Below are 26,129 nucleotides of genomic sequence, written 5' to 3' on the forward strand. Positions count from 1 at the left end.
TCAAATATAAACATTTTGGCTCACGTCAGAATAGTCACGCGCATAAAAATCGGCGCACGTCAAAATTATTTTGACGCCCATTGACTTCAATGTGTTTTGCAAATTTTTCACCATTTCGCAGAATTTTGTGGTAAATTCACAAATTTTTCAGCAAACAGGACAAAATCGCCCATCACTAACTGCTACCTTTGAATTTTACTAATATTAACAAAAGAACCAGTTAATCACCTCATTGTAAAGCAGATTAATACAGATATGGGATCCATTCTCCAATTAGGGATGGCCATCTCCCATAGACTCCATTTTATCCAAATAATCCAAATTGTTTTTTATTTTTTTTTGGTACTAATAAAACAGTACCATGTATTTGATCCAAACTAAGATATAATTAATGCTTATTGGAAGCAAAACCAGCCTATTGGGTTTATTAAATGTTTACATTTTCTAGAAGACAAAGTATGAAGATCAAATTAAAATGGAAAGATTCATTATCCAGAACACCTGAGGTCTGGATAACAGGTCCCATACGTGTACTTCCAAGTCCAATCAAGCCTAGTTCAAGACCAAAATATTGTTGAGTTTGGAAAGCTGAAATTGCTTAAAAAAAATAATTGTTTCATGCCTTTGAATTCAATGAATAAATTCAGACACACTAAGATATGTAAAAATGCACAGTTTAGAAGCCTTAAGGGATATAAACAAAGTCAAGAATTGAAGCCTGTGTGCTTCATTCAAAAGCAGATAAAAAGTAACATTTAAAAATCTGAAGGCTCTCTAAAAATGATTTAGTGCTGGCTGTGACTGCTTACGTAAGCAAAGAAAAATGACATTAGTATGGTTATTTATATATGTCTACTGATAATATGCTTGAAAAGTATTAGAGCATTCTTGACTGTGTGCTATCATTACATTCCTTTATCTAATTCTCTTGTACATGCACAATCATCATAGGACCCTCTGTGAATTTAATGACAATGATCTTATTGTCAATATTTGTGCTGTTAGGGGTTACTATATTTCAAACACTAGTAAATGTTTCAGACTGTCTCTCTCTTGAATTGTTACCAGATAGAAAGGTAAATAATGATATAATTAGTGATATAATGACAGAGGCAGGAGTCCATAATCCATCGTTTTTGATGTTGTAATGAATATAAATCCATTGTTGCTACCGCTGAGAGTAACATCTATAAAATAGTGAAGCAACAACCAATAATTTTTGCAAACCATAAAGTTGCAATCAAACCACAGGGGGATAGGGAGATCCAGTTGAGGACTTACATTCTCTGAACAAGGGAGGTTAACATTCCTTGTTTGTTGTACAATTCAGTAGAATAAACTTCTATGTGTCATAAATATTGCACAAATGGCTTTCCTTTGTTTCTTCCCTGAACTACAAGAACATATGTACTACAGCAAAGAATATGGAAGAAAGTACATCACAATATATACATTTCTCAAAATATAGTTTTTGGTGTCATAATATAATTCTGCTTAAAGCTGGCCATAGACGCAACGATCCGATCGTACAAATCGGCGATTCGTACAATTTTCGGACCGTGTGTGGAGAGTCCCGACATTTTTCGTCCGGCGGAGATCGGTCGTTTGGTCGATCGGACAGGTTAGAAAATTTCTCTCGCCTGCCGATAATATCTCTGCTTGTATTGCCGATCGTACGATTTTCAGTGGGAGACTGTCACTAGCTTTGTCAGACATAACTATCGTACGATTGCTGTCAGAGGTAGTACATCGGCTGATCTGTTCTTTTACTACTTTATTTGATCAGAATGGTAAAACTTTGATCTGAATGTTTAGTGGCGGTTTGGGAGATGGGAAAGTCCGATCGTTCGTTAATTTGTATGATCGGATCTTTGCGTCTATGGCCAGCTTTAAAGAGACCCTCTTTATAAAACACCTATTTTGTCCATATGCTGCAACAGCAATGCTCAGAATTACAATAGTATGTTCTGAATTACTGTAGGAGGTCTACTGAGACTACATGTCCTACATCCCTAGGGCTTTCAGTGGTGCCAATCATATGTTTCCAATAATGGCCCTTCTCAGCGGCTTCAGACAGGCAACAAAGGTAAGTTCTTAATCTTTCTGAGCAACTGAAATTTAATTGTATCCATGCGAGAGATGCATAGTGAGGTTGAAAAAGTTGATTGAGCAAACCAGAAAAAAATTTCCTGTATATCTGTGAAAAGAGAATTACACCCACAGCTCAGTATATAGATCTGATATAAATACAGTTTTCCCCTTAAGAACCAGGGTGATTGGTTTTAATAAGCTTTTAGCCTGCTGCCTAAACCAATGGTTATCTAATACCATTGTACAAAGCAAAGGTTTGCACGATTTTCGACCATGTGTTGAGTGTCCTGACATTTATCTTACCATGATGATCAGCCATTAAGTCGATTGGGCAGGTTAAAAGATTTTTATCAGCTACCAATAGGACCTCCGCATCTATTGCCTGACGATATCAATGGGTGACTATCACTACTACGATTGCTGTCAATTAATGGCCAGAATATTGTCTGATTTAATGTTAGGCTGGTGCAATAAGTTATATATAATATTATATCAAATATTGCATTTTTAGCCATATTCATTTTTAGGGTTTAGTTTTCCTTTAAAAATGTATAATGTTGTAGGACACAGATACATGTTCATCAAAATCTCACCCTTACTAGACAAGTTTTTAGGTATCTATGAAGCAAACCACATTGTTCCCAAACTTCCCTAACTGTTATTTTTGTGCCACTGCTCTAACCGAGCACTTTAAGAACCGCTTGCCTAGACATTGGAGAGAGGGATACAACTGGTGGCACTATACGATTCTGTTCTTTTATATTGAACGCACGCATTGCCAGGGTCTGTATTTAACACACCGACAGCAAGAATATCAAATCTAACCTTACTCTTGGTAGTGTTTAAGAAACCAAAACACAAAGTAGATCCCTATAACTGATGCTATTTATTGTTGGAAACCCATCATTAGCCTTGATCTTGTTTACACTTAAATGAGAGTTGGAAGTGGCCATTAATCAGGGGGTTGCAATGAGGCTGTGACCACAAAATACATATTGACAAATAGAAGAGGTCCTCTGGCTCAGATGACTTTAACATACTTGACAAGCTTAAAGATATTGCAATATATGGACAATCCCTGTTTTGCTTAAAGGGTAAGGCATTTTTTTGTAACTTGAGCACAAAATCTCTCAATTAGGGATGTCGCGGACTGTTCGCCCGCGAACTAATTCGCGCGAACATCGACTGTTCGCGTCCGCCGAATGTTCGCGAACGTCGCGCGACGTTCGCCAATTTGGGTTCGCCAAAGCTGGCGCTTATTTTTGACCTCTCACCCCAGACCAGCAGATACATGGCAGCCAATCAGGAAGCTCTCCCTCCTGGACCACCCCCACACCCCCTGGAGCACTCCCCTTCCATATATAAACTGAAGCCCTGCAGCGTTTTTTCATTCTGCCTGTGTGTGCTTGGAAGAGCTAGTGTAGGGAGAGAGCTGTTAGTGATTTGAGGGACAGTTGATAGTAACTTTGCTGACTAGTAATCTACTTGATACTGCTCTGTATTGTAGGGACAGAACTCTGCAGGGATTTGAGGGACAGTGAGTTTAGGTTAGGTAGCTTTGCTGACTAGTAATCTACCTTCTACTGCAGTGCTCTGTATGTAGCTGCTGTGGGCACTGCTTCTGATCTCATCTGCTGACTGCTGTAATAACCCAATAGTCCTTGTAAGGACTGCTTTTATTTTCTTTTTTGTTTTTTTACTTTGCTACTATAAGAGCCCAGTGCTATTAGTCTAGCTGTGTTGGGGAGTGGGACTGGTGTGCTGCTCCTCCTAGTAGTTCAGCACCACCAGCACCAACCAGAGTCAAAATTGTTACAAAGTATCTTATTTGCACCTGTTAGCTGTTCTGAGCTCTCTGCCAAAAGCCAATTAAGTTAGAAACTGTTTTTTTTCTGGCTGTTCAGTTCAGAGAAAAGAGGGACTTTCCAGTACAAAAGAGGGACAGGGGGTTGAGTGGTCAAAAGAGGGACAGTTGGGAGGTATGCAAGTGCCACCTAGCTGTGTGAGCTTTTTCACATTCTGTCTAAATAACAATAATAATTCCGTGTCCGTAAACATCACCTGAGTGATGTTTTTACAGCAGCAATAATATATTCCGTATCCACTACTGTATACGTTGCCCTTGCAGGCATTGTTTGCCCAGTCTTTAACCAAGTGCCACCTAGCTATGTGAGCTTTTTCACATTCCGTGTCCAGAAACATCACCTGAGTGACGTAGTGTGATTTCTGCCCTTTACAGCACAAAACGCAGCGCTGTGTCAACAATGTATTTTTCAGATACATTTTTGCCCTTGATCCCCCTCTGGCATGCCACTGTCCAGGTCGTTGCACCCTTTTAACAACTTTAAAATCATTTTTCTGGCCAGAAATGTCTTTTCTAGCTTTTAAAATTCGCCTTCCCATTGAAGTCTATGGGGTTCGCGACGTTCGCGAACCGTTCGCATTTTTGATGCAAGTTCGCGAATATGTTCGCGAACATTTTTTCCGACGTTCGCTACATCCCTAGTCTCAATGTCCTAAATATATTGATATTGGGCTGAGTGCAGAGGACCTCTTGTATTTGTCCATATTGTATTGCATACATGTAGGACAGAAAGTATAACTTCTATCTTGCTTTTCAGTGCTTGTCTAGTACAACATACCTTAGTAAAGAATTGTATTTTTGAAATCAGAATGAAGGAAAAACAGGAGAGGGCCTCTAAAGAAAAATATGCAATAAAAGTAACAAACACTTTTTGACTACAAGCAGGCAAATTTGGAAAGCAAATAATTCAAAAACCATTAAAAAGAAAAAATTAAGAGCAACATAAAACTTGCTGAGAATAGGTCAAAGTATAACATGCTAAAAGTTGACTTTAAAAACTTCCCCTTTAACCTTGCAGAGATGATTGCATAGTGTGAGAATACAAGTGATGTACTTTACATTGGTTTGGAAAGAAAAAAATTGGGGAGGCAATAACTGCCTTAAATTATGAGCCCAGTATATTATTACAAAAAAGTCCTTACATAGTAAAGAATGGGGAAACAACCAATCACCAGGATTATTTTCTATACAGCACAACTGGTTTAAAGGACATGGGAACTGGGACAGGGCCGTATATATTCATTAGATTAATGGCTTTTTTCCTTGTGGATTGAGCAACAGTTACTGGACTAGAAAGGAGTACAATTGCATTTTGTGCCTTTGGTAACTGAATAAACAAAAGTTTCTTCTGCAAAGTCACATTGTGCTATAATATTTGTAGTAACTCTTGAGAATCTACATGTTGTAATATCAGTGAGACAGGTAGAATATTTTACGTATTTGTCTTTGTGTTCCTTTGTCTTTCATACTGAAGTCATGGCCAATTTGCAACCCATTATTCACATGCATCATTTTTATGGTATTTATTTATTATTCTTTGGATCTCTTTCGTGTTCTATTAAACTCTTTGTTTATGACCCTTAACCATTAAGTTCTACTCTATAGCAGAGGTCAAGGTAATGAAATGGTTTAGCCTCTTTATGTATTTTACAGCAGAGTAGTCATTCATTGAGGATATTTTGCTGTAATGGGTCTATTACTACTACTGTCTAAATGATCTATTACAGTAATGGATCACTCGAGATACTTCTAGATTCTTCTAAACTAAGACTTTGATGATACTTGAAAGATTATATTTCTTATAATATCTGATCATGCAGTAAAGTCTGTTACTTTGTCAACAGGAAAAATATAAAATGAATTGTAAGTTGCCTTTAAAGTTTCATGAACCGATACAGTACTTAAAGCTTCATGGTGGCACATGGAGCACAAACACAAATGGCAGTTTCCACTAGGATTAAGACAATCCTTTCTGTTGAAATGCAAACTGTCCTGGTAACATTATAACGTTATAACGTTCCATCCAGGTAAGGATAAATGGTTCTAAGTGTAAAATAGAAGAAGCAAACAGACAGCTTTCATCAGACTTTCGTTCCTACTAAATTTCACATCAAGTTATGACAAATCACATGTACATCTAATCACGCACAAGGGGAAGAGTGAAGTTCCTTGTATAAACAGTGTGCTGGTATGCAGTCTCTGTACTACCCAAGTGAATCTTTGTGCCTGTATGTAAAGGTTCCTAGGTAAAGCTACCTACACAACATTGGAAAAACAAAGTGTTTTCTTTCTCTTACTTATATCTTAAATTAATGACATGCCTTTGCTTTAATGGCTCCGCAAGGAGCATGCATGTGAGACTGTCTAGCTCCAACCTTGCATTTAGAAGTGAGGCAGAATTTACAGCTCATTTTAGAAACTGGGTAAACAGAAAGCACAGCATAAACATGTACAGAACTTCTATGCTGTTATTTATAGGATGATTTGCCTCTACTGGTCTGCCTGTCTCTCATCTCATGCAATGAGCTAGAACTGCAGAGCATCTTCACTTTTCATTCTCAATTCACCTAGAGGTGTCTGTGTTTATTTTAATAGCTCAGCAGTCCATGAGTGAGCACTAAACCTGCAAATCACAGACACCCTGAAGCATGTCCTTGGCATGTTGCAAATGAGGCCAAGTGCCCTATGTTCACTAAGGGAATTATTTGAACATCAATTAAGAATATGTAAACCAAGGGAATTTATGGATCACCAGAAAACTTACATTGGCAAGCTTGTATGATTCATAACTCTAACACTTGCAAAATACTTATCAAATACAAATAATTACTCTGAACATAATTGCAGTAACTGCAATTAGAATCAGGTTTGTTTCGTTTTAGAAAACATATCCATTAAGGGAATTTCCACCATCTTGTACAACAGCACATCAGTCCTATACATGAGGGTATATCAATAAACATTGTTATCAAATATATGTTGCAGCATGGTGCTTTGTTACCACTTAGACTGAACTGTTGAGAACATAAAGAAAGTTCCGATCCTGCTCTTCTCACAGGCACAGCAGAGGTTTCATTTTCTTGTTTATATATTTTTCCTGAAATCCATTTCTAAATATTCACATATGTGCCCTTGACAGTTGTTGCTGTGACTGTATTATTGCTTTGCAGTTGCTGGATTTGGAAATGGAAAGATGACATATAAGAATGTCTATAGACCATCTTCTGCTTTTCTCTCTGGATTTATGGCTCAAATAAACAGTACATGCCTTTTAAATATAAGGTATGGGTTAGGGCAGTGATCCCCAACCAGTAGCTCGTGAGCAACATGTTGCTCCCCAACCCCTTGAATGTTGCTCTCAGTGGCCTCAAAGCAGGTGCTTGTTTTTGAATTCCTGGCTTGGAGGCAAGTTTTGGTTGTACAAAAACCTGGTGTCCTACTAAACAGAAGCTCCTGTAGGCTGCTAGTCCACATAGGGGCTACCAATAGTCAATCACAACCATTATTTGACACTACCCTGGAAAATTTTTCATGCATGTGTTGCTCCCCAACTATTTTTACATCTGAATGTTGCTCACGGGTCGAAAAGGTTGGGGACCCCTGGGTTAGGGTTAAGGTTAGGGGCCCAACAGAAAACTTTAGACCACTGGCCAACTCACCAAGCTATTTTTTCTTCTCTCTTCACTAGCTTTCTTTAATCTCTTAATCCCTTGCATGCTATAATCTATCATTTCATCTCTCTGTTTTCATATAGAAATTAGGATTGGCCGTGGTATAGGCACATAAGGCAAATGGTTCTGTGAGCAGAAGATCCCACTGACACCTGGGACCACATGGAGTTTTCCAGGTTTCCTGGTTGAGCCAGTCCAACACTACTTGCCACTGTGCAAGGGATATGAGCACTTCTTTATCTGTGCTTCATTAGAAATAGTAAGTAGTGAATACTTTTCCTAGTCTTTTGTCAGCATAGATTCATCTTAGCTATATGTTAATGCTTGGCATAGAAGCACTGTAACACAGCCAGCTTTCTGCAATAAGGACATAAAGGGCTTTGTTTTGCTTGCGCAGTGCTAAGTGCAAAATTTGCTGCTACAAAAACGAACCAACTGAGAATTTCCAGGTCACTGGCTTCAGTCTTTATGGGGGAATGCTGAGAGGCTATAGTATTATCCCCCAGCACATGAGTGACAATCAAAAAGTAAGGCCCTTCCTCCTGTAGATTCTTATGTTACCAGCCACCCTGCAAAGCAGCATGGGGCTAACAGGCTCACCCACAGTGACTATTCTGTACTAACCTTTCCAAAGGACCCTATCTATGGCGTTGCAGGTGATATACTTCATATGTTAAGGTGCATGAAACACTGATAGATAACTGTATTAAAATACCTAGCACCTCTTTAAGTTAAAAAAGTTACATTTGGACACAGACTGGGAATGTTATATAGCAGAAACCTTTACTTCACTAGTACACAATAAAAAAGGGATCATCTAAGTATGAGAAACTACTAGTTCACTAGGAACAAAACATCACTACATCCAAATTATCAGCAATCGCCTGATAATCATCAGGAAGCTGCTCCTTTTACAGATAGTAAGTATATCAATTTTGCTATGTAATATCACCCATAATATTAGTTTGATTTGAAAATGACAGAATAGACTGGTCTATTGATTGACCCAGTGGCATGACAAATATAGATTAAGGGGCCCATTTACTTAGTTTGAGTGAAGGAATAGAATAAAAAAAAACTTTCGAATTTCGAATGTTTTTTTTGGCAACTTCGACCATTCCATAGTCGAAGTACTGTCTCCTTAAAAAAAACTTCAACCCCCCTAGTTCGCCACCTAAAAGCTACCAAAGTCAATGTTAGCCTATGGGGAAGGTCCCCATAGGCTTAGCAATCTTTTTTTGGTCAAACAAAAATTGTTCGATCGATGGATTAAAATCCTTCGAATCGAATGATTCGATGGATTTAATCGTTCCTCCAACGATTTTTCGTTCGCTCGTTCGCTCGTTCGCTCGTTCGCTCGTTCGCTCGTTCGCTCGAATGAATATCGCTAAATCCTTCAACTTCGATATTTAAAGTCGAAGGATTTAACTTCGACAGTTGAATATCGAGGGTTAATTAACCCTCAATATTCGACCATAAGTAAATTTGCCCCTAAATCTAGCCTGTTACTAATGCAGAATGCATGTGCTCTCATAGGTAAAAGTAGAACATTGAGGAAATGAGAAACACGTGCTCTTCCTTTCAAATATTTTTTTACGAGAGGCTGCTCCCTTGCAGGTTTCATTTAATGTCTTTATTATTTGATGAATCAAACCACAATTTCATCCAAGCTGCAGACAGTGACCCTGAGACAATACATCAATTACAATTCATAAATTGTATTCTTAAATCAATCATTAGCATACCTGCCCCTGCCAAATCATGTAGGTATGGATTGACTCTATTTATTATATTCAGAGTGGAACTCTGGCATGCCCTGTTATTAGTTGATCCCTGAAGCACTACTGGGAAATATACACAGCACTTGGGCACTGGATGACATGTCTCCATACAGAGGGGACCAAGTGGGCCCTCTGTTCTAGAGTCAGTTCATTGAAGTTCAGAGGAACGTCTTTTACATAGAGATATCAGAGCAATCAGTGTGGAAGCTTCCAGACACATTCATGACCAATTCTATGTGGGCAGTTGTGTTCTCCTGGGTTTTCTATTAGCTGCATTGTTGTGTATACAAGTTGTATAAGAGAAATACATGACTAGAGACAGCACAGGGAAATGTACAGGTGGGGCATCTCTATCCCTGTGCTCAGATTATATGGTTGCTTGAGGAATCTACTAGCTTTTGCTCTCCCAGTTACACTGTGTGCTTCCCCTGCCAGAACTACATAATTAACAGCCTTCCTGGATTCTACTGTTTGTAAGTAGCTATAAATTTGACCTTGGTCATTTCCCTGACCCCATCACAGACTTCAAAACTAACTATTACCTCGACTTTCTTACTGCTGGGAATAAATGAAACACAAGCAGAAACTGGAAAAGGTAAAAAAGAGTTAAGGGTATGCGCTCCAAAAATAGCAAATTGGTAAAAATTCTGGTACTCTAGCAGGGCAATCCAATAGTGCTAGGGTAGCGGTTCCATAGACGGGGAATCTCATCGTTTTATACTGTACATACAAGTGGGGAGTATTAAAGTAAAGACATTTACATTTACCATTGCCCCACACGTGCAAGGGTACTTATCAGCTGTGCCTGGAGCAATGGAGTCTGAACTTTACACCTTATTCTGCATTGAAATTTTGGTTTAAGGTTCTGTTGGATGCAAAGCAGCTCTGCGCTTATCACCACAGTTGGGGTCTGAATAAAAGTCACAAAGAGCAAAATAATTTGCACCAATAAGAATAAAAATCCACATCTCGCAATGTAATATTGTTCCTTAAACTGTAATTGAATTGCAAATTTTAATTGCGCATTGGGAAATTTTAATTGCTCACTCTTAAGAAGTGCTTGAAGGTGTCGTAATCTTTTGGAGCAAACATAACTTTTTCAGTAAGAAGTTATATAACATTGACTGCGCATTGGCGCAAACTATAAAATTCGCAAACGGTCTTCCTCTGTCAGAAAAGGTCGCTAAACAGTTTTCCGGATTCGCAAAAGCTATATTAAATTTGTGCAAAGCAAAATTTGTTTGCGCAAAGGTATAACTTTTCTCATTGCGAATAGTTTTTCCAGTAGCGACATTAGCGAGTTTTTTCATATTTTATATTCCCGAAATGTGTCTCCAACTCACAGGGTGCAAGTCCCTTAAAGGAGTTGTTCCCCTTTAAATTAACTTTTAGTATGATTTAGAGAGCGATTTTCAGTTGAGTTTCATTTTTTTCAGTTATTTCGCTTTTCGTTCTGCACCTCTCCAGTTTGCAATGTCAGCCATCTGGTTACTAGGGTCCTAATCACCTTAGCAACTGTGCATTGATTTGAATAAGAGACTGGAATATGAATAGGAGAGGGCCTGAATAGAAAGACGAGTAATAAAAACTGTAAATAGCATTGAATTTGTAGCTTTACATAGCATTTGTTTTTAGATGGGATCAGTCTGTTTGAAAGCTGGAAAGAGTCAGAAGAAGAAAGCAAATAACTCCAAAACTATAAAAAAATAAATAATGAAGACCAATTGAAAAGTTGCTTAGAATTGTCTATTCAATTCTATTACAAAAGTTAACTTTAAGGTGAACCACCCCTTTAAGAGCCACTCACTAGCAGATTAAGTTTTTTAAAGAGACAGTACTTCGAATGGTCAAATTTGTGAAGTATTTGCAATTCGAATCGAATTTTTGCCTATTCGATGGTCGAAGTACACTGTGTAATTCAGTAATAAAAACTATACCATAAAAGCATGACATCTCTTTGCTGTGATTTCCCAAACGATCAATTAATAGAGGACCCGTCTGCATTTTTATTTATTGCATTAATACTAGAGGACCTTGACTACTCAGTAAGTCACGTGAACTACTCAGAATACATTTGACAGCGACAGATATATTTTGTACCCATAATTTCAATCCAGTAATAATCGCTACTGTTATTGTTTAGGATTCCAGAGCCAGTAAGAGTGAAAGGTACTGAATATTTTTTTTTTTGGCTTCCTGTAAAACATTTTTCAATGTTGAGTGAAATATTGCTCCCTAGCTGTTAAATTGGTTGGGAGAAATAAAAACACAAATATCGTAGTTCCCTTTTCCCAAGCAATAAAATGCAAATAGGTCAGTTCATGTCATACATCTGTAAATCAAAACATATTAGCCCTACAGCAAAGCAAACATTTATCTGTAACTATATTGATGATGGTAAGAGGAGAGACAGAAAATATAATTGTATAAGTCTAATAAAAGCAGCTTATTAATCTTAGTTATTAATAGCAAAAAGTTAAATGTGTTAATGTGTTATTAATAGCAAAAGCATTTTAGGCTTTCTGACCTGGAGATACCTGCTTTATGCATTTGTGCGCTTATTTTACTGGTTTTCATAAGCAGACAGAGCTATAAAATATAATTTCAAACCAAATGTTTTTAAAATGAAGGCGCATGAAGTGGCAGCAATGGGAATGTTATTAGATTTCCTCCCAAAGAGTCCAGCGTGTGTTTTAAAAATAAATGAATCATATGCTGTCATGGTCATAGGCTTGGGTGAATATGACCCGTTTCGTTTCGCCAATAAATTCGCCCCTGGCGAAATGATGCCAACGTCCATTGGGCGTCAAAAAATATTCCTAGTCATGGACAGTAACCAAAAACGTTTTAAAGCTACGTATATTAATTTGATTGTTTTTATTGCACATTAGTAATTAATTGTTGCAGTAATAAGGTATTTTTCTAAGGGCACCTTGTTTGATGCCTGAGACAGAAGTGCCAGACAATAGGTAAGATATAGAAACGATGTATCCAACATAAATTTCGGGAGGTGCGCCGACACACATTGCCTGATGACAGAGAGACTAAGTGGCACCCACCTGGGCTTGCCTTTCTACACTCTTTTTTTTTTGGAATGAAGTTTTCATTTTCTTTTTTAAATCTTCAAAGACTCTTTGATGTTTGGCATGGTGCCCAGGGACTACTGGTATCTATATCTGCAAATCTTCTTGAAAATGTATGAAGAGATTATTTTTCCAAATACTGTACTTATTCTAAATGAGAATTGTGGGTAAAGATTGTTTTATGAAAGTTTGATAAAACAGATTTACTAGCTTTCTATGATGAGTAGTCAATGCTGAGTGATGTGTGCAAGTGTATTCGTGTGCTGTGCTTGTAAGAATGTGTTAGGTCTTCTGTGCAGAGAGCCCAATATCACTGAGAAAAAAGAATGAAGGTTTAGGGCAAACTTATTAAATACAGTATAAACCACCTGACCAGCTCTGCCTGTGTTGGAAGTAAAATATAATATAGGGGGCAGATTTATCAAGGGTCGATTTTGAGGGTTAATAATGACCCTCGAAGTAAAATCCTTCGAATATCGATTTCGAAGGATTTTAGCGAAAAATACTTTGATCGAACGATCGAATAAAAACCGAACGTTTCGAACGATTTTAATCGATCGATCTAAGGATTTTTATTCAATCAAAAAAACATAGAAAAGTGTTGGGGAAGGTCCCCATAGGCTAACATTGCAGCTTGATAGGTTTAAAGTGGCGAAGTATGAAGTCAAAGTATTTTTTAAAGAGACAGTACTTCCACTATCGAATGGTCGAATAGTCGAACGTTTTTTTCTTCGAATCGTTCGAATCATTCGATTCGATCGAATTCGATAGAATTTGACCCATTCGATGGTCGAAGTACCCAAAAAAATACTTCGAATTTTTTTTCGAATTCTTCACTCGAGCTTAGTAAATCTGCCCCTAAGTGTTGGTCCTTACTTCAGTTGTTCTATCAGCAATTATCTTTCTATCATACAGTAGCAGATTTACAAGATAAAGATACTCTTTATTAACTGCCAGAATCTGGCAACTAGCTCAGCCAACAGGGTGGAACAACTTGCACATAAAGTATCCATTTCTGCCGCACACATGTGCTTACTGTCCAGCTGTTGCATTGTCTGTGGCATGTGCCATGAGGGCGGCTTATTTTGGTACAGTTGGAAGCACTCACCATCTTTTAAAAATGGGATCTTTAATTAAGTTTTTCTGTCTACTGACAACACAAATGATGACACAAGCACTGCATTTGTTCTAAATTAATGGATTTAGATTTCTAAATTAATGCATTTGGACACAATAAAATAAAAAGTAAATTACAAGAATGATTAAGAACAGACAGTGCTGAGTGATGGTCATGTTAAAAAACAAAATAAGCATTTCATTAACAATAAGGCCTATGTGGATCAATATCTTCTATGTTAACTTTGCTCATTGTGACGGAATTGGTTTCATGCACTTCATTTTACCCACTATTTATTTGTTATAGTGTAAGGTTTTTTTTTATAAGAGCTTCAGCTATTTTTTTCCTTTGTTGTGGAAATACAGCAAACATAGATTTAAAGTAAAGCGTTAAGGGCACTATGTCCCTTCAACCTAAATAACTTTATTTTACATGTGTGATTTACAGATGTCCCCAAATCTAAACAAACACACAGTGCAGTAATAGGACACCAGAGCTCATGGGGTGGCCTGAAACAGTAATCTTTTTAGCAGACATCGGAGGAAAAGAAAACAATGACAGACAGAGGTAGAGGAATCTAAAACCTGGAACTGTAGCACAACACTCACCAGACTTCAACATAAAAATTAAAACATTATTATTTATTGTTGTGACCACTTCCTTTGTGATTTTACTTATTTAAAGATTCACCAAGCGTGATCAACATATTGGGCACTTAATAAATTACTATTTGATTTTTAATACCGATTATACTTCACTATACATGACTACTTTTGCAGCAGTGTCCAACACTTTACCCAGTATGGAGTGTGTGCCTTTTTGTGTGTGTAGCCTGTGATTCAGGTCATTTGCTTTTACAGTATAGAGGTTATGTAACAACAAAGTGACTTCTAATATCGTCATCCATTTTACTATTATCTACGGGTTTTTTTAGGGGTTGATATCCTCAGTCTTCACTCCTGAGTTTATCACTGACCCCATATTTGTAATGTGCATTCTGGAGGAGTCCCTGCCCCTGGACTGCAGCCTGGATGCACATGCCCCATTGGTGAGGATTGTGGGCTTTGTGTAATTAGATATTACTTGGCCCCACAGCAATTTATTTTTCAGAACCCCAAAATGTCTAGAGGTTGACTTCTTTTACCAATATTTATTGAAATTGTGTATGAATTGGGGCCTCATGGGGCCCCTATAGATTCTGGGCTCCCCTGCAGCCCAAATTGTTAGTTATTTCAATACCTCAGTTCTCCTCCACTCTGCACTCTCCTCTGTCTGTTTTCAGTTGGTGGGATGGTGGTGGCAGGCAGGGGAATTTCTGTTTAAAAAGGAAAGGGCAGCAGTGGTGTCCAAGTAGATTTGACAAACAGCAAGAAGCGGTACAAGGGGTGAGGGTTTAGTAACAATCACATTCCTGCATGTGTACACAGATTACGGCAGATTAAAGCTGCCGATATTGGTCCTTTAGACTGATACAGTAGCCTATCTGCCAGTGTATGGGGGCTTCCTGATATTGACCTGCTGTGGGTGGACATATCACAGAAAAACCTCAACATTAGACGTTACAGGCCAAAGAGGTAGTGCCTCGTCACGCATTGCTCTCAAATCGTCTTAGCACCACCTGCTGGATGCATGATGCTAACTATTTACATTTTTAAAAAATCTATTTATTCTTACCCCTTTACAAGCATTTTAAATTCTGATGTGTCAGTGACACTGCACATGCACAGTGTGCTCTCGACAGCTGTTGAAAAGTTGTGCTTGGTGATCATCACAAATCATTATGAGGTTCAGATGTCACAGTAGCTGATGTCACAGGGCTAATTATTAAATTCTGATGCTTATTGCACTGCATTCTGAGCTGCTGAGCTGCCTCGTGATATTTATATTCTATATGTACTGTATAATGCGAGTCAGCCCTTAAACTCAGGAAAATGACAGCCACAGAGCATGCAGCAACACAGTTGTGTTATCAACTGCACTTCATTTGCATTGCAATATAGCTGGGTCTCTTTAAAAAATCCACAGTAATCTTAGATATTAGATATTTATTTAAATGATTATGAGGTCAAAGAGAGGCTTTGTGACTAAACAGCCTATAAGGAGACTGTTGTATTGTATTGTTGTACTGAGATTACACATCATATTAAAACACAATGGGGCTGATTTATCAACACTGTGCAAATTTGCCCATGGGCTGTTACCTATAGCAACCAATCAGAATGCTGCATTCATTGTTCATCTTGCAGTTGGCTTTAAAAAGCTAGTCACTGATTGGTTGGTATAGGTAACAGCCCATGGGCAAATTTGCCCAGTGTTGATCAAGGAACCAATGAAACCACCTGCAGAGTCAGATTTGTGGCCAGGCCACATAGGCCCGGGCCTAGGGCGGCACATTTTTGGGGGCAGCATGCCGCCCAACCGCTCTATGAGGAGCACTGGGGATGCGCCGCTCCCAAGTGCTCTGGCGCTTGCACTATGGCACCTTGCGCCTGCCTGAAGTAGTGCGGGCGAGTGATAGGACCTCGCGGACCCCCCAGCAAATCCGGCGCTGACTGCCTGAATGTTTTGCAGGAAAGGAACCGGAGTATTCATAAATTACCCACAGAGAAATAAACTCCTTGCAAATAGTGCCTGCCTGTACTCAAACCGGGGACCCCAGTGCTGCAAAGCAGTGTTACTAACCATTGTGCCACCATGCTGCCCTATAGGTAACGTCACTCATGGTTGCCAGCTATTCATCTACCCATAGTTATATGGTACATGTGCTTGATCTTCACCAGCCTACTCCTACAATTAATATTTTGATAGGAAAACTGTGGTGATAGGAAATTTAGAAAATTAACTTGGGAAGCCAATCAGCACATCTGCAGGCAATATTAACCATTTGTAATTGTATTTATGAACCTTAATATAATACTGGTTGTGCAAGAAACGCAACAAAAATTACTTAAGGTTAAGTATGACAACTTGCTCACTGCAGCAGTGGTGTAACTACCGGGGGAGCAGAGGGTGCAATTGCACCAGGGCCCGCTCCTCCTAGGGGCCCACCAGAGATTGCAGCGATAAGTAAACTGCGGGTCTAGAAGGGGGGTGCACGTCCTGCACCCGGGCCAGAAAGACTATAGTTACGTTACTGGCCCGCAGCAGCCTCACGCAGCCAGGCAGGGATGTAAGGTCCCATCTCATACACAGAAATAATGAAAAGGAAACTTTTGCCTGATCCCGGGGGCAGAGGCAAGACGACAGGGTTGCCTGAGGTGTTCGTAATGCTGTGATAGGCTTGCTTGAGCCATACATACCTCTCATTCGCTGCTCAATTGTCTAACGACACCCTGTGCCTCCCTTCACTCATCCTATTGTCTGTGCAACAATGTAGAAACTGTGTAGATTTGCGCTCTGCCTTACTTCTTTCTCAGTTGTATGCATCAATCCTCTCACAGAGATGTACCAATCATCCCAGGATATCCACTAAAAGTTGAAAGAGAGGAGAGCACTCATACGCAGATTAACCGCTTGTGATTATTTATTATTCATGCTGCTTTACACGACATGTTTCGGGCAGGTGTTGCCCTTTCTCAAGTGTGTCTGTGCAACAATATCTGCTGTCACTGTGTGCTGCTGGCAGCTGCAGCAGGTGAGTATCAGTGTTCTTGTTCCACCACCCTGGCCCCTTACCCCTGGAGGATGGGCTCCACTGTATATTGCAATGTTTCCTTCATTCCCAAGAGCTTCTGTACGACTACTAACTGGCTCACTCGGACCACTGTCCTCAGGCTCATGGTTTTGCAGCCCAGACTTTCACATGTTACACTAGTGACAGGCTTTGGATTGGTACCGAGCCCAAACTGGATACAGGGCTGCTTTCCCACTATGCCACAGCACCAGCAATTGTTACATGGGCGCAAAGGTTGGCAAAGGATTTAGCATTCATCAAGCTCAAGCATTTAGTGCAATGCTGACCAGATCATGTTCTTGGGAAATGCCACCTGCAGTGGAGAACACTGCAGTACACTCTGCATGATGCAGACACAGTCCCTCCTTTAGTCCAAGAATTAAACTTCCCTTCAGTGGCGCTGCCCAGTGTAGCCTATTTCAGAGTGGAATTAGCAGCAACTGTATATAAAGTGGCAAGATAGGCAAGCAGGTCATGGAAAAACTCCCTGCCATACTTAGTACTGCTGGGCATCAAGTTTTTGCATTTTAGTAGTCAAAAACTGTTCTTTGCAAAGTGAAAGAAGTTATAATTCTGAGCAACATTACAATAATGTAATTACAATTAGTGATGGGCGAATTTATTCGCCAGGCGCGAATTCGCTGCGAATTCGCGAAACGCCCGCGAAAATTCGCGGCAAAAAAATCGCCGGCGTCAAAAAAAAATTTCCGAAAAAACGGACGCTGTCGTCAAAAACGGGCGCCGGCGTCAAAAACACCGTTTCGCGAAATTCGCGCAAAATTCGCGAATTTTCCGGCGAAGCGAAACGGCGCAAATTCGCCCATCACTAATTACAATTACACACTTTTTAAAGTGATTCATAAAAGCAGTAGTTGCTTATGCCTTTTTGTTGTCTGCCTCTGACTGAATGGGTGTTATTTCTCCTGAGGGTCAGCTGCAGTGCGTAACTACCAGGGTTGCAGGGCTGTGCGATCTAATCCGGGCGGCTGGGCAGGGGAAGATTTAACAGAGATCAAGATGGCAGCCCTCCGATGCGCGATTTATGGGAGAGGGCTCAGCAGGGAGGCCCTGGTTCCCATCCTGTACCAGGGCCCGCCGACAGTTAGTTACGCCACTGTACTGCAGCCAAACTGTTAACTTTTATGGTAGCCATTCAGCAATAGCTAGTGATGAGTGAATATGACCCTTTTTGCTACTCTGTAAAATTTGCAAAGTGGCAAGAAAATTCATGAAATACATTGAAGTTAAGTTTTTGCTGTAACTTTTCTCGCAATATGTAATTGCTATGACTGCATTTGCACGTTGTAAATGAAACCTTGTAAATTTATGTATTAGAAGATCTCACATAATACCGACATCATGACCGTCGACTTCTGTCACAGCCTGTAGTTTTCTTGTTTTCTTCCAAAGGGAAACATTGTGTTGGACAGGAATTGCTTATGTATGGCTTTCCTTTAATATTTTTTCTCTTATCTCTAGATATCAAAGCTTTGTGGTCAAATTCAGAAAGAATTATATAGCATGTAATTTAATACATGTGAAGAAATTAAGATGTTCTTGTATATCTGATGCACTTGGGCTTCTCTCCAAACACATGCATAAAAATAACCAAACATCTGGTAAAATTATTGTTCCTCATTTTAGATATGAATGTCATGAAAGTGAGTTTTAGAAGTGTCATCCTTGTGCATACTAGTTTTAAAGGAGAAATAAAGCCTAACTAAAGAAGTAGGCTAGAAATGTTGTACATTATATTTTGGGCTTCTGTACCAGCCCAAGGCAACCACAGCCCTTTAGCAGTAAAGATCTGTGTCTCCAAATATGCCCCAGTAGCTCCCCATCCTCTTTTCTGTAGATTCACTCCACATGCTCTGTGCTGCTGTCACTGAGCTTAGGTACCGACATACAAGTAAATCTTACAATAAATGAGATGAACACATCTTTTTATTGCAGGGCACAGCATACAGCTCAGACCGGGCTCGGGTTGCCCACAAGGGTATTCATTACACAATATCAGGACTCATACACCACAGCGTTCTCTCCTCAGAAACCTCCAGGACACTAGTCTTGTAAGTTGTATTGTCAGGAGTGTCATTAGCTGTACAGGGGCTGTCACAGCTTCATACAGAATTTCTGTATAAGTAGCATCAGTTTTACACAAGTTATTTAAATGACAGAAGTTTTAACATTGTGTTTTGCAATTTACATAACTCTATGCTAACAGGATGCGCCCCCACTAAGGGCCCTGGTATAACAGTCCATCCTGTTGTGTTGCTCCCAGCTTGTGTTCCCAATTTATATGCCCCCTCCCACAGACCTGCTTTTCCCATGGTAACCTCCACAATATTGTGTTGGTACAAATACAATGATTACACAAATGTAATTTTTTTTTTATACTTTATTTACTTATTGAAAAAATATTTTCATATAAAAATATAAATTTTGAGGTTCCTCGTTTTTTGGCAGTCAGTCCTTCTCACTTGATGTTTTTATATATTTTATATATTTTTTATATATTTTTCACATAACGATGACCCAGTGTCAGCTGCAGCTAGTATGCCCATTCTTGCCTGTTGGGGCAACTTTCTTGCACCCAATAACATACAGGTCTCATGCAGACTAGGAGCCCGACGGAAATAGGAAATCGTCCAGTCTGTCCGGAAGATCCCATTCATATTCCAGGTGCTGGTTAATATTCTAAGACTTTTCTGTGGAAGACATTGTTTCTGTTCATCTGCTGTCCATGGATGTCTCCATGGATGGCCAAAAGTCCAGTTAAGGTTGGAAATTTATTGTTAGGGAAAGGTAGCTGAGCTTTAGTCAGCAGATGTTGCTCAAAGCAAGTACCACTTTAAACTGAGCTCTGCTTTCAAATGCACCCGATCCAAATTTTCCACAAGCCGATCGATATCAAAGTCTTCTGCTGATACCAGTCGGCTCATCTCCTGTCAAACGCACCGAATATTATATGAAAATATTTTTTTTCAAATGCATCTACTACGATATTATTGATGCATATTTGGCCACCTTTAAACACTCCATAGATTGTGTGTGTTGCACAAAGAGGATTGTGTCATTCTGAGATTTCAATATTCTTTAAACTTGACCCAATAGAAGTGCCGCAGACACTTTCTAAGATGGTGATCCCCTGTGACAAGTTTGAAGTCCTGGAAAGTGATGGACGAATTTATTCGGCAGGCGCAAATTCATGGCGAATTTCCGTGTTTTGCCGCCAACAATTTGCTTCCGCCCATTGACTTTAATGCAGTAGGACAAAATAGGTGTGCAATAAATTGTCACCAGTGTCAGACTTGTTGCCCGCGAAATTGACACCGGTGTCAAAATTCGCGTTTTGCAGCAAATTTGCACATTTTTCGTTGAAGTGAAACAGGACAAATTGGGTTATCACTAGTCCTGCATAATTATTGCTATTGGGATGCTGAAACTTTAGGCTGGTGCAATAAGTTCAGTATGTAAAATATGGCATTTTTAACAGTAGCCAGTATTTAAATGCCTCTGGCATTATTGTGTTCATGTGTTACTATAAACTCTTCTACACAAGTGATTTCTTGTCAGCCTCTCTGTAGATGCAAGGAGTTTGCATCTCCTCCCTGTGTCAGTGTGCACTTACACTGAATATTTCTAGTTTTCCCACATTTCAAAAATTTACATATAGGTTCCTGATTAAAAGAAATTACCATATTGTAGGTGCAAAGGTGAATGGTACCTTAAATTGTAAGCTCCGCTAGAGCCAGTAGTGATGTGAATGATGTATTATTACTGTAAAGCACTTTGGCATACTGTATGTTGGCACTATGTAAATAAAGAATAATAATCCTTCCTACAGACATAAAGTTAGCTAACAGTATATTACATGGGTAGTAAGTAGCCATTATATCCAACCACAATAACGTCTGACTATGTTCATCTATGCAGACCAAGTAAACTCTTTCCATATTTAAAGGTAAATTATACATTACTTATGACAATGATTTACCTATGACTATTGTTCTACAAATGTTAATAAGCTTTGTAAAAAAAAAATGTGGATATACAGTATTGCTAAATATTGCTAATATATTAATAAAGATAATATATTTAAATATAATCAGCAGCCAGGTTAGGATGAAATATATGTGACTTACTTAGCTTTGTGGAGGTATAGTACTTAAACTTGAAGAAATAATAGTGAATATAGATGAGCAGTACTGTGAGCTATCAGATTTTCTGTTAATCTGATGTTGAAGTTGCCAGCTCTTCATGTGTCCCACCCAGCTGTTTGGATCGAGAGTCATCAGCAGCCTCCAACTGACTGGCTGCTAATAACTGATGTGTCTAACAACTGGCAGGCTAAAAAATATTACATAAACTACAACTTATCAAGTAATTTGATAAGAAAACTTCATTTAGATCTAGACATTCCTACATTAAAATAAACTTATAAAAATAGACTCTGTTACAAAGTATAGAAAAGAAAAATTAGTTTTCTTGGAACTAATTTTAGATACAATCCTGTTTTATTTCTATCAAGGGCTGATGTTCAAAGAACATGAAAGGCATTTGATTACATAAACAATGACAAAAAATGGAAACTGTGGTCAACTCTTTGTAAAACTTCTGGAACAAATTAGTATGCACATATGGGCTTAGCCTTAGTCAGAAGTTTAAACCAGTAAAGTAACACACATGTGTTATTGGGCTGATCGTCGTTTTCCTTTTCTTTTACTCTTTAGTGAGTACTTTTCCTAAACTGGAAAATTCTGCTGACATTGCATCTGGTTCCAGAGACACTGGTGTGGTGGGTTCATCTACTTTCTCCTCGTTTTGACGTTATGGCCATATGCTCCAGGTTATAACTAGGTGGTTTGGGTTTGAAATATGTGTGGTAAAGAAGTAGTCGAAGCTGTACTTAATTGATTGAACTGTTCCAAACCAAGACAATGACAGAGGAGCTAGGTTTTATGCCCATCAAACAACTATGGCAAGACCTTCTAGCTCCTTACTATTCTAGTGCAAGAGACATAAAAACGCCAGCAGGTAGCAACAAAGAGTAACAACTTTAGTAGTACAGGACTGCTGTCTGTGCATAGTAAATAGAACCATCATTACCCAAGAATGGCTTTGTTGATAATGTTATATTTAGACGTCTTTTCTGTGAAAGAAGAGCTATTTGTTGATTTATTGTTTTCCATAAATATGTTTATTGAAATTGCTGCTTCCAGCGGTCTAACCCCCTCTTTAATCTGTGACTCAGGGACTCATTTCCCCTTATCTTGTAAGTACATAATCTACCAAATATTGTCACTTAAGGCAAACTATGACCGTGTCTTCTGGCAGGGCAGCTAATAGATAAGTGGTGCAAGAGCCATAAAAATAGGGCCCACCACTCATGCATAGGGTGAAATACGTAATCCATGTCTCAGCCTGTGATGAGAATCTCTTTTACCTAAATAGAAATGTATATCCTCTTTGTTGGGCTTTTGGGAGATATTTGACGGAAAAAGAATACCACTTGAACTTAGGGTGAATTCATCTATAATTCTTTTGTCCTTAAAATAATGGAGATACTGTATATCATAAAGATGGATTGGCTACTAGATCGCCCATACCCTTCATTAGATACAAATTTGCAAAAAAAAAGAAAAGACTAGACATGGCCATTATAATTTTTTGTACATTTGCTCTTGCCTGTTTCTTATCAATAGAGTCAAATACTGCTATGTAGTTGCCTTTGGTGTCAATTAAAAATCCCAATGGCTCCCACGTGATGACATAACAGGTATGGTTTTGAAGAGAAAGCAACTGGGCAACTTTTTTTTAAGCTCTCTGATCGTTTATCAAGGCCCATAGACTTTAATGCATTAATGCTTTGTCGAAAATTTGCAAAAACATCCTAAATTCCCCGAAATGCATTCAAGTCTATGGGTCAGATTCGCCTATCATTTGAGAAGTGTTGCTCCTCAAACTACAGATATGGGATCTATTATCTAGAATGCTCGGTACATGTGGTTTTCTGGATAACAGATCTTTCCGTAATTTGGATCTTCATACTTTTACAAATCCTTTAAACATTGAATAAACCCAATAGACGGGGTTTACCTCCAATAAAGCTTATATCTCAGTTTGGATGAAGTACAAGGTACTGTTTTGTTATTAGACAGAAAAGGGAAATCATTTTCTAAAAATTTGGAATATTTGGATAAAATGGATTCTATGGGAGACAGCCTTCTGTAATTAAGTACTTTCTGGATAAGGGGTTTTCGAACAACAGATCCCATATCTGTACTTCCCAAATGCACCTACAGCACTACACTAGGAAAAGATCCCATTTACTACCTTCACTACAGTGGATAGTTAATGGAAAATTAAAAGGCTATTTTGGTCAACCTGATGTAGAGAATTTGTAGACTGAGCAACTGAGAGAAAGAATATCTAGATGGTACAATATTGATGAAGCTCCAGCTGTTTTTGGAAGAAAATGTCGACATGGGAGTCTTTTTTTTCTATGAAGAACAGTTGCAGCATAGTGGAAATTAGTTTCTATTAAGCCAATATATGTTATTGCAGAGCTAAAAATGCCTAACCTCATTAAGTTTGCTTTCCAATTGACTCCAATGCATATCCAATCATTACTAAGCATGGCAGAAAACTTAAAATAATATGAAATATTACTTTCCTTTATAGTTTCTACATTTATAACAGTTATGCTGTTAATAATCAGATGCACCGCCAAACCGCTGACAAACAAAAGGTAATTTTGGGGATCTAAAAAATGTCTACCATAACCAAACATCTTTTGTCTGACTGTGCATGTATATCCAAGGATGCATGCCACAACTAAGTCAAATTTATAGGCTGGATAAGTGGCTGCATCTATACAGCAGAGCCCACCATGCCTGTTTGTGTTGGATCCACCACCTTGTGCACAGTATCACATGTTTATGTTGTTCAGGATCATGAATACTATCATAAAAGCCTCTGTCTAGCTGTGTGTGTACTGCCATATCTCCACTGTTCATCTCACAAAGCCCTCTAAAACCCCAGTTTTAACAGCTTGTTATATCAGCTCAGGACTAGTGATGGGCGAATTTGCTGTGATTTTGCGCGATTCGCCCGCGAAGATTCGCCCGAAAAAATTCGCCGGCGTCAAAAAAAATTTTCACCAAAATGGAAGCCGGCATCAAAAACGGGCGCCGGCGTCAAAAACGAGACGCCGGCGCCGTTTCGCGAATTTTTCGCCGTTTCGCGAATTTCGTGGGAAATTCGCAAATTTTCCGGCGAAATGTCGCAAATTCGCTCATCACTACTCAGGATTGCTTCACTTATAGGGAATTATCCACAAAACTGATTAACAGAATCAGTGTACAGAATCCAACACATTTATTAAGAAAAAACAAAAGTACAGATTTGCTAAAAACACCAACGCAGAAGCCACTGTGATTTCCAATACCTTTTTTTCAGTTCATACAAGATCTTTTGTTCTTCCCCTTGAGACACACTAGAGGAATCAGAGACTAAGGTTCCATTTATTAAATACTCAGCATGTCTAGAACAGTGGTGAATAATTCACTGCAAGAAAAATAAAAGTGTAAATATTTCATCCTCAGAGGAAAAAAAAGCACATTTGTTAAGGGAAAAAGCCACAGTGCCACTGAAACTGCTTTAGCTCCTCTCCTGTCCCAGAGAACAACTGCCTGTCATATTCCATAAAATATGTCATTTTTGGACCATTTCCATGAAAGCCGACTGCTGTAATTTTCTTCTCTTGTGTAACAGTTTTAAGTGAAAGAAGGCAGGATTCCATACCTTTTGCAACAGTCTTTTCTGATGTTTGAGATTTAAACCTTAAACAGATACTAAATTATAAATGCATCCAAAGAGAAGTTTAGTGACAGCTTTGGAGTTATTTTTTAATATTGCCTGCACTGCCGGGGGATCTGGTGCTGTATTTATACTGTAGTCAGAGCCATATTTTTGTGTCCCCATGATTTATATGAGCCTTTCAGCTTTCCATGTCCCCTGGGCAGATAAAGAGCAGTGGCTGGGGGGGGGGCATCCTAAAGGCTGAGATTTGTTAATGCCTATTTGCTCTCCTTGAGGTAAACACTGGCTGTTCTAGATATTACTATGAATTATGATACATCATTGTTATTATATCTTTGTAACCATGTAATGAAGTAACAGAGACCATGATCAAATGTTGGACCTCAATTGAGGGTCAAACCAAAAAGGTCTGCTTGACAGCAACATTAAAAGGGATATAAAGTTTGGCTTTGAAGGCAAATACAACATATAATTCTATGCAAATGTCCACTATATAACATAAAGTTTGTGTTTTAAAATTATTTGTAAATGTAATTGTTATTCAAAAGCAGTATTTCTCATCTAGCTATGAGCCAAGGGGGACCCTGACCAAATGTTGAACCTCAAAGGGGGGCTCAAACTGAAATAGTTAGAAAACACTTTTTAATTTTTATGTTTATTTTTTTAGTTAGGCTCCATGGACAGCAAATAGGCATTCACCATAAATCTCACCCTAACTAGCCTTAGGCCCCCCTAGGGGGGCAACCCCACAGTTTTGGAACCACTTATCTGTTTTATTGTTCACTTCTTAAGTTTTTCGGTGTGAAGTTAATTCCTTTTTACTAAGTTGGTTTCCACCTGGTAACTGTTATTCCTGTCAAAGAGTGAAGAACCCAGCCTGAGTAGGTTCCATGTAAATATGAAATGTCCCAGATCAAAAGCTTCCTTTATTTTTCTCCTACTGTACCTTGTGGAAGCTATTTTATAAATTACATATATAATATGGTGAGTCTCATGAAGCAGCATATCTATGCAGCACCCCTTAT

Source organism: Xenopus laevis, chromosome 5L (genome assembly GCF_017654675.1).
Source record: "Xenopus laevis strain J_2021 chromosome 5L, Xenopus_laevis_v10.1, whole genome shotgun sequence".
NCBI lineage: Eukaryota > Metazoa > Chordata > Amphibia > Anura > Pipidae > Xenopus > Xenopus laevis.